Below are 9,980 nucleotides of genomic sequence, written 5' to 3' on the forward strand. Positions count from 1 at the left end.
AAAGTATCAAGATTATGATCTCTGCTCGCGTGTTTCTCATTAAATTGCGCAGTATAGCTTTAAGTACTAGAATACTATGTAAGCAAGAAGTTGCAAGTTTGGTAAAGAAGTGCTGCCCTCTTCTGGGATACCAAATAAATTGAATATGGCAAAAACAGGAGAAAAATTTGAGAGTTAAATCACTGTGCAGATCATTTTCTTGTGCACAGTGTATCGAACAGCAAAGTCCAAACCGAGATAACAGCATATGGAGAGAACTATTTCTGGAATCCTGACAGGAAAATAATAAAAGAAAAGAATAATGTTTGACACCAACAGTTGGACTGTCTACAGAAGAACTGACAGCCAGGAGGTTATATCACAGCAAAAATCCCCACATATGATTTAAAAATTGACTGCTAAATCTAATCGATAGCTGTAGCAGAGCTCAAACCCCCGTGATAAGCCATTTACTATTTAACTAGATAGATCAGTCTAGCTTATAGGGTCATGAGGTTGTGGGGGGAAAATGGTGAGAAATGGGAGAAATGGCTGTTCATTTTAATCCCCCCTCCGTGTGCAGAAAACCATACCTATGGGGAAGAGCAGCACAATCACATTACCCATGGACTAGTTTTCATCGTACAGAAACCCACGCTCTGCCTCACTCCAGCGGCTCGCATAATTGGAAGCATCTTGGCATGAAGATAGAGTCAAGGTGGCATATCAATAGGCGCATACTCCAAGGGCATGCAGATAAGAAAAGGCTGCTTCTCTTAACAGGTCGTGTCCATGATAGGGTCACTGGCCCTCCCTAATAAAAAGACAGCGGTGTTGTTGATTCACATACAAATAGCTTTAGTTGATCAGTGGTGTGGAGCCTGGCAGTACAATTCACTCCCAGTGGTGCTCATCCCTAACACCAACAAGAAATAGTTTTGTTGCCAAGCCGTGTCTCATTGTGTATGCATGTTTAGCAGCAGAGAAATCCAGGGGCTCAGGATAATGGAAGCAAGTGAGGAGATTTTTACAGTGACTACATGCAACATGGCTGAAAATCCTCTTGTGATCAGCAATTTGCTCTAAAACCTTACTGCCTGTAGCTGTTACATTACCAAGCCGTCAAAGGTATAACCTCACCATGCAGTTATTAGATGCATCCTGTTAATGTACGGTTGGCTTAATTGTTCTTAGCACAGATTCAATAAGGTGCTGGAAACATTCCTCAGAGAGTTTGGTCCATATTGACATGATAGCATCACACAGTTGCTTACATCCATGATGTGAATCTCCTGTTCCAACACATCCCAGAGGTGTTCTATTAGATTGAAATCTGGTGGCTATGGGGGTCGTTTGAGTACAGCCAACACCAACTTTTTCTAATTTATCTACACGTTGTCCGATTTTGTGTCCACCAATGCAAACTATCAGATACCTGTTCTTGGCTGTCAGGAGGGGCATCCAGTGTGATCTTCTGTTGGTGTATCCCATCTGTGCTCCTGCTCTTCTGCATACCTTGGCTGCATCAAGGTAAGAAAAAAAGCATCTCGGAATGCTTTATTTGAGTTACTGTTGTCTTCCTATCAGCTTAAAGCAGTTTAGCCATTCTCCTCTGACCTCTGACGTCAACAAGCCATTTTCGCCTACAGAACTGCAGCTCACTGGATATTTTCTCTTTTCCAGATCATCATTTGTACACCCTAGAGATGGTTGTTTGGAAAAATCCCAGTAGCTCATCAGTTTCTGAAATCCTCACACAAACGTGTCTTGCACCAACAACCATGCAATGCTCAAAGTCACTTAAACGGCCTTTCTTCCCCACTCCGATGCTCATTTTAAACTTCAGCATGTCAGCTATACAAACATAGCAACAGCCTTGTATGTGTGAAAAAGACCTTGAGAAAACATGGCCATTCACTTGAATTTTCCATTTGAAAAACAAGCACTTAATTTAGTTTTTGGATGGTCCATACTTCAGTAGTAGAGTATGTGAGAAGTTGCTCTTTCCAAGTGGGAAGGGGAAGGCACTTAGATTAACTTGATCTGTCAATGAACACCTGCTAACTTCAGTTAACTTCAATAGGTTAAGCAAAGTGTTTTTTCTGTTACAACCTCAAATTACAAGTTCATTATGTTGATGAGCCACCAAATGTAGGCCTATATGCAAAATCTTCATGCAATAACATGCAGTGTTGTTTTTCATTATACCAGATGAAACATTACAAAATTAAAATAAAAAAAATCCAGGGGACTAGTTGATTAGCTTGTATCTTTTGTAAGAAAGGTGACACTACAGCATTGTCATTTTGATGACTCCTGCAAAGTGTGTCTGATATGGCCACAATAAAAACGGTCAGTTCCTCGTTCTCACGCCTGCTTGCTCTGTTTCGCTGGGCATCCTCCGCTGCTTCCCGTCCTGCAACAGTATCCACTTTGCTGTAAGCCTCTTCGAAGGGGGGGAGAAGAGCAGGATTTCTCCTCCTCCGCACAAATAAAACTGTGTGCCAAGCCGCATTAACCCTGCATCCTTATCGCCTTTTTGACTTGAGAAATTTTATGAGCTGGTGCTGTCAACCCTTTTCAGAGTCCAATAACCAAAAGAGCCACACTTTATGCACTGCTGCATCACTGGAACCACTGTTTACTAGACACCACTATCATTTAACTACATGTACACTGCTAAAGGTCACAATTCGGACTTTAATTTATCACATCTCATTGTACAATACATAGAATGTGGGGTTAAAGCTGTATTTGAAATGAGGCAGCCTTGTGGTAAAGTTACAGTATGTTAGTTGAGGTGAAAGACCTGCTTTGGCCTCTGCTGCCAGCTTAAACCAGCTCTCTTGACTCTCTCGAAATTCCTGCCCACTCAAACACCGACCGCACTGGCCCCTGCTGTCTCTGAAATGGCCGTTTATAGTTACTGAGGAGAAAATGATTCAGCAGCTTGACGGGAAAGCATGCATATTTCCACAAATATCTCATAAAAGGTGCAAAATGGTGTGGAAGCATCTAATTTTAAATCAAATAGCCAGTGGTAGTGTCAATACGCTCCGCCAGAACAAACACAAGTTTACAGTTGAAACGTTTGGCGTGATCATTTCTGCTTTCCGGGGCATTCTGTGGTTACAGTGCATACCAGATAGTTGCACCACCATGCAATGTTTGAATCCAGCTGAGGACCTGTGTTGCGTGATATTTCCATCTATGCTGCCCTGTTTAATGAAGGGAGGAAAAAAAGCCCACAAAATAATTTAAAAAATGTTTTGCTTTTCAGTAAGCATCCACTGTGGGCTCTATCAACGGATATTCATTTCAGCTACATCGCTCCAGCCTGCACTCTACAGCTTTACTCTATGCAAAACCTCATAATTATTCCATGACTTTAGCCCCTTGTGGTTTCTTTAGCAGTAACTTAATTCTGCTCCACTAATCATAATAATTGTAGATATTACAGTAGCTGTGGTAATTACTGTGGAGCACTGGCTTCTATCCTTTAATGGATGCTTAAACAAACAGATTTCAGATAAGTTTGGGAAGAAAACTAATTTATGGCCTCTGAGAGGAGATCAATCAGGTGACTAGGTTGGGTTTGGGAGGGTGTAATAGGCTGGAGTTTGGTAATTAATACAGAATACAGTAAGAGATGGATCCTGGCTCTCCTCCCTTTTTTTCCAATTCAGCTTCCCTTTCATCCCTCCTGCTCTCTCTGCCTTTGCCACATTATTTATCTGCGCTGTCATACCATTGTTGTGATTATGGATGTCATGCAGTCTTAAAGCGCTCCGCGATCAATAGGCCTGAAATTAAACCAAAAAAAGAATTTCCGCAGTGTCGGCCACATGCACTCCTGAGCAGGAATTACCTTGCAGGAGAATGGCTGATTACCCCACTGAGGAGACAGCGACAGAAACACACGAGGAGGGATAGTGTGTTGACTAAGGCTGGCAGCAACGGCAGCAAGGACGCTTACAGTGCTTTTACACCTTCAGATCACAGAGCACATGGCATGTACAGTACACTCCAATACAAAACATTAAGCCCTCAAATACCAGTTTTTATATTCAGCAAAATATCCGTGAGATACTAGTTATTGGTGGTTTCTGCTGAGATTACGGTTAAAAGGGATTAAAAAAGATTTTGTGTATTGTATCTATGACTTGGGCTAACTAAGGAGATGATGTAGTCATTTCTCCCAGACTGAAATCAATACACTATTAGGCATAATGAGATGAAAGAGCCCCCATTACTCCTATCATCAGGTCACTGCAGGAAGCTTGTAGACAGGGAGACTTTGGTCACATAGCAATCCATCGGCTGGTAAACAACAAAACAACAAAGTTGACAATCAAGCTCTTGAGCACCAATGAATGAAATCTGCTGCAGCAGAAGAGAGTCCGTTTAACAGAAAGGTGCAGTAATGATGCGCATTTTTGAGTTATGTTCTTCGTAACACAAAAGGGTTAAAAGGTGCAATTGTGTCTTTCTGTCCTTTGGTGTCATCACCACCTACTGCTATTTGTCCTAACCAAGTGATATATAGCTGCAGAGACTGGCAAGGATATCCGAAATGTTTCCAGGCTTTGTTGTAATATTTTCCTATATGCACATCCCTCCACCGGACATGAACACCACGTTTTTTTTCCCTTACTTTCTCCTGTCTCTCAACTACAATCGATTTGCTATTAATGCTTGAGCATCTCCAAGGGAGGGTGACAGGGGCTGAGGTGGCTGCAGCTGCATGACAGGCTTCTTCATCTCCAAACAGTAAGTTTGGTTTACATCAGCCATAGGGCGGGAACTGTCACCAAGAGACCTGAGGGCTAATGGGCTTGATTTATGCTCTCATCTCCTCCCTTCAGTTAAGTTGGAAGAAGCCGAAGTCTTTTTGCCGTTTTTCTTCCATTGTTTATGATTAAATGTTGGAGACGAGGAGCTGATATAAGATCTATATGAAAATTAAAGAATGTAGATAAGAGCATAAACTCGTGCTTATGTGATTATGACTTTAGCGTATTTATGTAACGTGGTCAAGTACTTCTGCCTAAAAGAGTAATTTCCTTCCTTCCTCCTAATGTGACATGTCAAGACAAATTTAATTCATCACTCCTCCAAACAGCCTGGTGCCGGGCAGTTACCACAGTTTGGTTTTCAAATCAATTTGACAAATCCTTAGAGAATTGTAAAACAGTCTCAGAGCCAATAATGGCCTGACACTTTGCGTTAACAGAAAAGCTATGACTCAAGACTGACATCTAACCATGTGGCTTCTGGGTTTGCAAAGAAAAACATCATGTTCTGTCACTCGTGACACTGTGACGAGGTGTCAATAAAAGTTAGCATTTTGACCACGCAAAGGACAGAGATACCTCGAAGCAAACTTTTCCTCTACAGCTGTCCTAACCTCTGGTTCTGACCCAGCCTCGTGGAAAAAGTGACGAAAACATTATGTGATTTTATGCCCTGATTTCACAGTTAGACTAAAGGACAGAAAAGTTGCAAGTTAATACTCTTAATGAGTTCTCTCTGTTTAGATGAACAGTTTCACCACCACCGGTTTAGCAATAAGGATATGACTGACATTCCATATTTATCGTTGGTTTATGATTTGACCCATGAGCTGTTTTTTTCATCCCATTTCCCTGCTGTTTCCTTCTTTCCATTCCTGTTCCTTCCTCCATACTCCATCTCTCTCACACCCCCGTGAGCATCACAGTGACTGAACTCATTCTCAACTATTTATTTTCTTTATTTCCTGAGATCAGCTATAAAGAACAAACACTATTAAGCCAGCCAATCAATAAGGGAACATCAGCGCTCCTGTCCCCCTCCCCACCCCACTCCACCCCTTGGAAAACAGATTTATATCCTCTGCCTGGGCAACATAAATCACATATTCATACATTAAATTAGAAATATGATTGATAGCAAAGCAGCGAGTGTGTATAAAACCTCATGATGTTAAAAAAAATTAGTTGGGGACTGCAGAGGGTGAAGGGAAAACAAACATTGCATTTTGAGTACAATTCTTCACCGCTCTGAGGACATCTATGTGCTGGAGATGAGTTGTTGCTTAAGGGAAAGGAATATTGACAGAGTAGGGCCAGAGCTAAAGGAGCAAAGCCTATAAATAAGTATCAGCATCTAACCTCCCTTTTATAGGACAATTAACAATGGGAATACTAGCTATGGTAACAGCGACGTTTGTGATCGGAGACCAGCTCCTCTAAAGTCAGAGCTCTTGCTTTAAAGGAGCTGGTCAACTTTCAGCCTCCATCCCGTGCATCTCATTCTATCAGGTGAACCGAGTGTGAAGAAACAGGTTCATTCACAAAGTGACACTTAATGGGATATATACAGATTGTGTCTTGCATTACAGGGCCCAGTGGTTATGGGAGCATTCCAGAGGAGAGAGGCAGAGAAGTATGGCAGCATCCATCAGAAGCCTGGTCGAAGAGGAAAAGGTGCAGGAACAGAGAGGGAACGAGGGCTGAGGGTTGGGGGGCTGCCAAGGACATTTAAGAGAGCTGTCAGGGGAGGCTGATCTATGAAGGACCCCGGCGAAACCTATATCCCAGCATGTGAGTATGTGTTGGTGTGTGAGAGTGCAAGAGAGGGCTGGGGAGAGACGTAAGTGTAGTTGCACCAGTGCATGCTGTAACACATGCACCCTGGAGGCTGACGCACAGTGGAGTCTCTGTGCACAGGTTCAAAGATCAGAGCTGAAGCCCATCCACACAGAAAATCAAATGAGTCGAAAAAAGCAGTAGGGATGCAAACAGCAAGGGATAAGCTGCTCAACTGCAAATAACACGTTTTTTTTTGGGGGGGGGGGGGGGGGGGGGGGTATCAACTTTAAAGTTGCAGTTCAGCTTGAAGTTGTGTTTTTCAGTAATATATCACACTCTGTGAGGACAGAAAGGAAGCATACATGATACAAATGAACCAGCTCTTGATTGTGCAAGCATTTTTAAACAATTTCACAAAAAGTCCATCAAACATGTACTCTGTGTGTGTGTGTGTCCATGTGTGTGTGTGTAACTTCACTCCCCATAAATGTCCTCACACAGTGACATTGTGGGGACTTGCATCCCTTTTGTCCCTATAACATAAACCATTAAATTTTAGTGCAAAGTCCTGGCCAGATAGGGGTTAAGTTCACATTAGGGTAATGGATGTATTTATAGGTGTTTATATTTCAGCATCCATTTTCATATTTTCACATGAGATTTAAACATGGAGGGTTTGAAATGAAATTATCTTCCTAATATAATAAAGACTAAAGACTAAGGCCAGCCAGTATGTAAGAACTCGCTGTAGCTCTATTTCGTAAATAGACAAAATTATCTAGTGAAATCACTTTTAAACTGAAAGTTTGCATTTAAAAACCTAAAGACATGAACAGAGTCAAGAGAAATAAAAAGAATATGGTGCAAAGTTTCATTCTGCATGTTAAGGATTCATTGCTTTGGAGCCAACAGGGGACTAAATGTCATGATATCGCAGCAGCTGTTTATCAATCAATCAGAGTTTCTCTCTTGCAAATCACAAAACTTTATATATAAGTTATCATACATTGTTCATTTAAAAAGATAATTATCATTAAACTACACCCTGCTCACTATGACACAAAAGTTGATAACTAGTGCATTTTGTGTTATGTTTGCACAGTTTGGTTACAGAAGCGCATATTGTTAAAGTAACTTTTCTGTGGTAATAATAATGAATTGACATGAACACACAGAGGAGCTTGCAACTCACTAGGAGTTATTTTAGGAAACAAACATTATCAGACACACCTGAAGGAGCCTAAAGGTTGCAGGAAAGCCATGAGAATCTGTAGGTAGCAAGCGGGCCTGTTAGCCAGAGAGGAGTAAATGCCAGGCAACCCTGCCAGGAGGGGCACAGCACTGGGACCATTACTAAAGCTTAATGATATGAGAAGTGTTCTAGCCACCGCAGAGGGGATTCATCATGATGCTGTAGCACTATACATCTTTCAGCAGCCCTTAAAAGGGAAAGGGGACATTTCTCCATGCTGTAGTAAAAAGCCCCGTCCCTTCCCCATTTCTTCCCTCGAGCTTTCCACAATCCTCGTCGTCGCTTAAAGAAGGTCTATTTAAGGATCATTGTGTCTAAGGAAGAAGGGGGGGCACGACCTTGACGACAAGTAAGAGTGAGGCGAAGAGGAGCGCTGAATGGGTGTGTGTAGCTGATGGAAACAGGCGGCGACCACAACATTGTTTCTCGTGTTTGTCCCAGCGTACCCCAGGGGTAGGAATACAATTCACTTTCCGCCTCAAAGTCACACTATACACTGTCACTGGCTTCAGCTGAGTGCTGATAGATGTCTCTTCGTCCCTCGTAAATAAGTAAAAAAAAAACAAAAAAACCCGCCAAAAAACTCTGATCTCCAGTGTAAGAGACTGTAGATCAGGGTGTAAATAGCTGAAGGTATCATGCGCAGTAGTACATCAAGCCCAGAGCATTTTCTCTTTCTCGAACCCCTCACATTTTGTGGCCGTGTCAGAGAACTGTGCAACGTGTAAATCAGCCAGGACAGATAAACTCCAATTAAAGAGCAATGAGACACAGTATGTAAAAGGACTTCTCTTTGGGTCTTTAACTAATTTTATAGCCTGGAGCCAATATGCAGTAATCAGAACATGAAAAAGCTTTCTGTCCTCATGTTTGCATTGTTTGAGTCACAGCCACCTGCCTACAGATTTACACCAGTAGATCACAGACAATAACAGTAAAGACAGAAGTGCACTGGTTTATGACTTCAGCACTTTCAGTTTGAAGTCTTCCAGCACCAGTGAGTTTAAATTATGGTGGGAGACGTCCTTGGGATGTGAACATCTCATTTCACCATGCCGTACGCAACCACGTGCACATGCACACACACACACACACACACACACACACACACACACACACACACACACACACACAACTCATTTCGTTGGGGGGGGGGGGGGGGTCTCTGGGAGGCTGGACTCAGCAGAGCGTGACATAAGAATTATACATCTGGCAGCAGTAAACCTGCAAACTCTCTCTCTCTTTCACGGGTATGAGGCAGAACACTAACTTTTTGATGATCACTCTGAGAGGGAACTATTTGTTATTATTGCTGTTTGATATTGATGTTTCTAACGAGCTTTGTGCGGATATGATGCTGTTGTTCCTCCTAGCAGGATGCACCATTTCCCTGTCAATCAGCATGATTGTGCAAAAATTAATGCACCGAATTTCTTGAAACTTCTCGAAGCATGGTCGAGCGTGGGTACAGAAAGCACCAGCTTAATTTTAGTGCTTTCTCCAATTATTTTTTTAAACCGCAAGACAGGGCATTAGCAGAGCCTGAGAGCTTCTAGTTTTATGACTTTGCACATACAGCTGAAGCAGCTTTCTGGGCATCTTAAGATAACAAAAAAGAAGCATTTTAAGCATTTTAAGTGCTTTCCTTTGCTTCAATGGCATTACTACAACAAGCAAAAAACATACTGAAATGAAAAAAAAAACATATTTCTTTTATAAATATAAATTATATAGAGTCACAAGAAAAATCGAAGCCTGCACCTTTTGAAGATATAAATATAATAAACCTTTATGAACACATAACATATATGGTGGGGATATATTTCAGTATACACGAAAGGAGCCTGGAGGCACCGTTTAAACGAACTTATGCTCCAATTTGTTAAATGGCTCATTCAAATCAGTCTGCCTGCGTGTAAAAAAAAAAAAAACAGGAAAAAATGGTGGCTGACATCCAAAAATATCTAATAACTTTCATCTATAATCACACGTGGATGGGACAGAAGTCACAGCATCCCAACTGAACCGAGTAAGCTCCGCATCCTCATCCCAGCTGCGCCCCACTGCCAGATTATAATAAACACCTGCCGACACGCCCACCCGCCGTTTCCCAGCTTCCCTATTGGTTTTCATTTTAGATATTCAACAAGCTGCGCGGAGATTGGCTCAAATCTCGT

Source organism: Astatotilapia calliptera, chromosome 13 (assembly GCF_900246225.1).
Source record: "Astatotilapia calliptera chromosome 13, fAstCal1.2, whole genome shotgun sequence".
In the NCBI taxonomy this organism is placed as follows: domain Eukaryota; kingdom Metazoa; phylum Chordata; class Actinopteri; order Cichliformes; family Cichlidae; genus Astatotilapia; species Astatotilapia calliptera.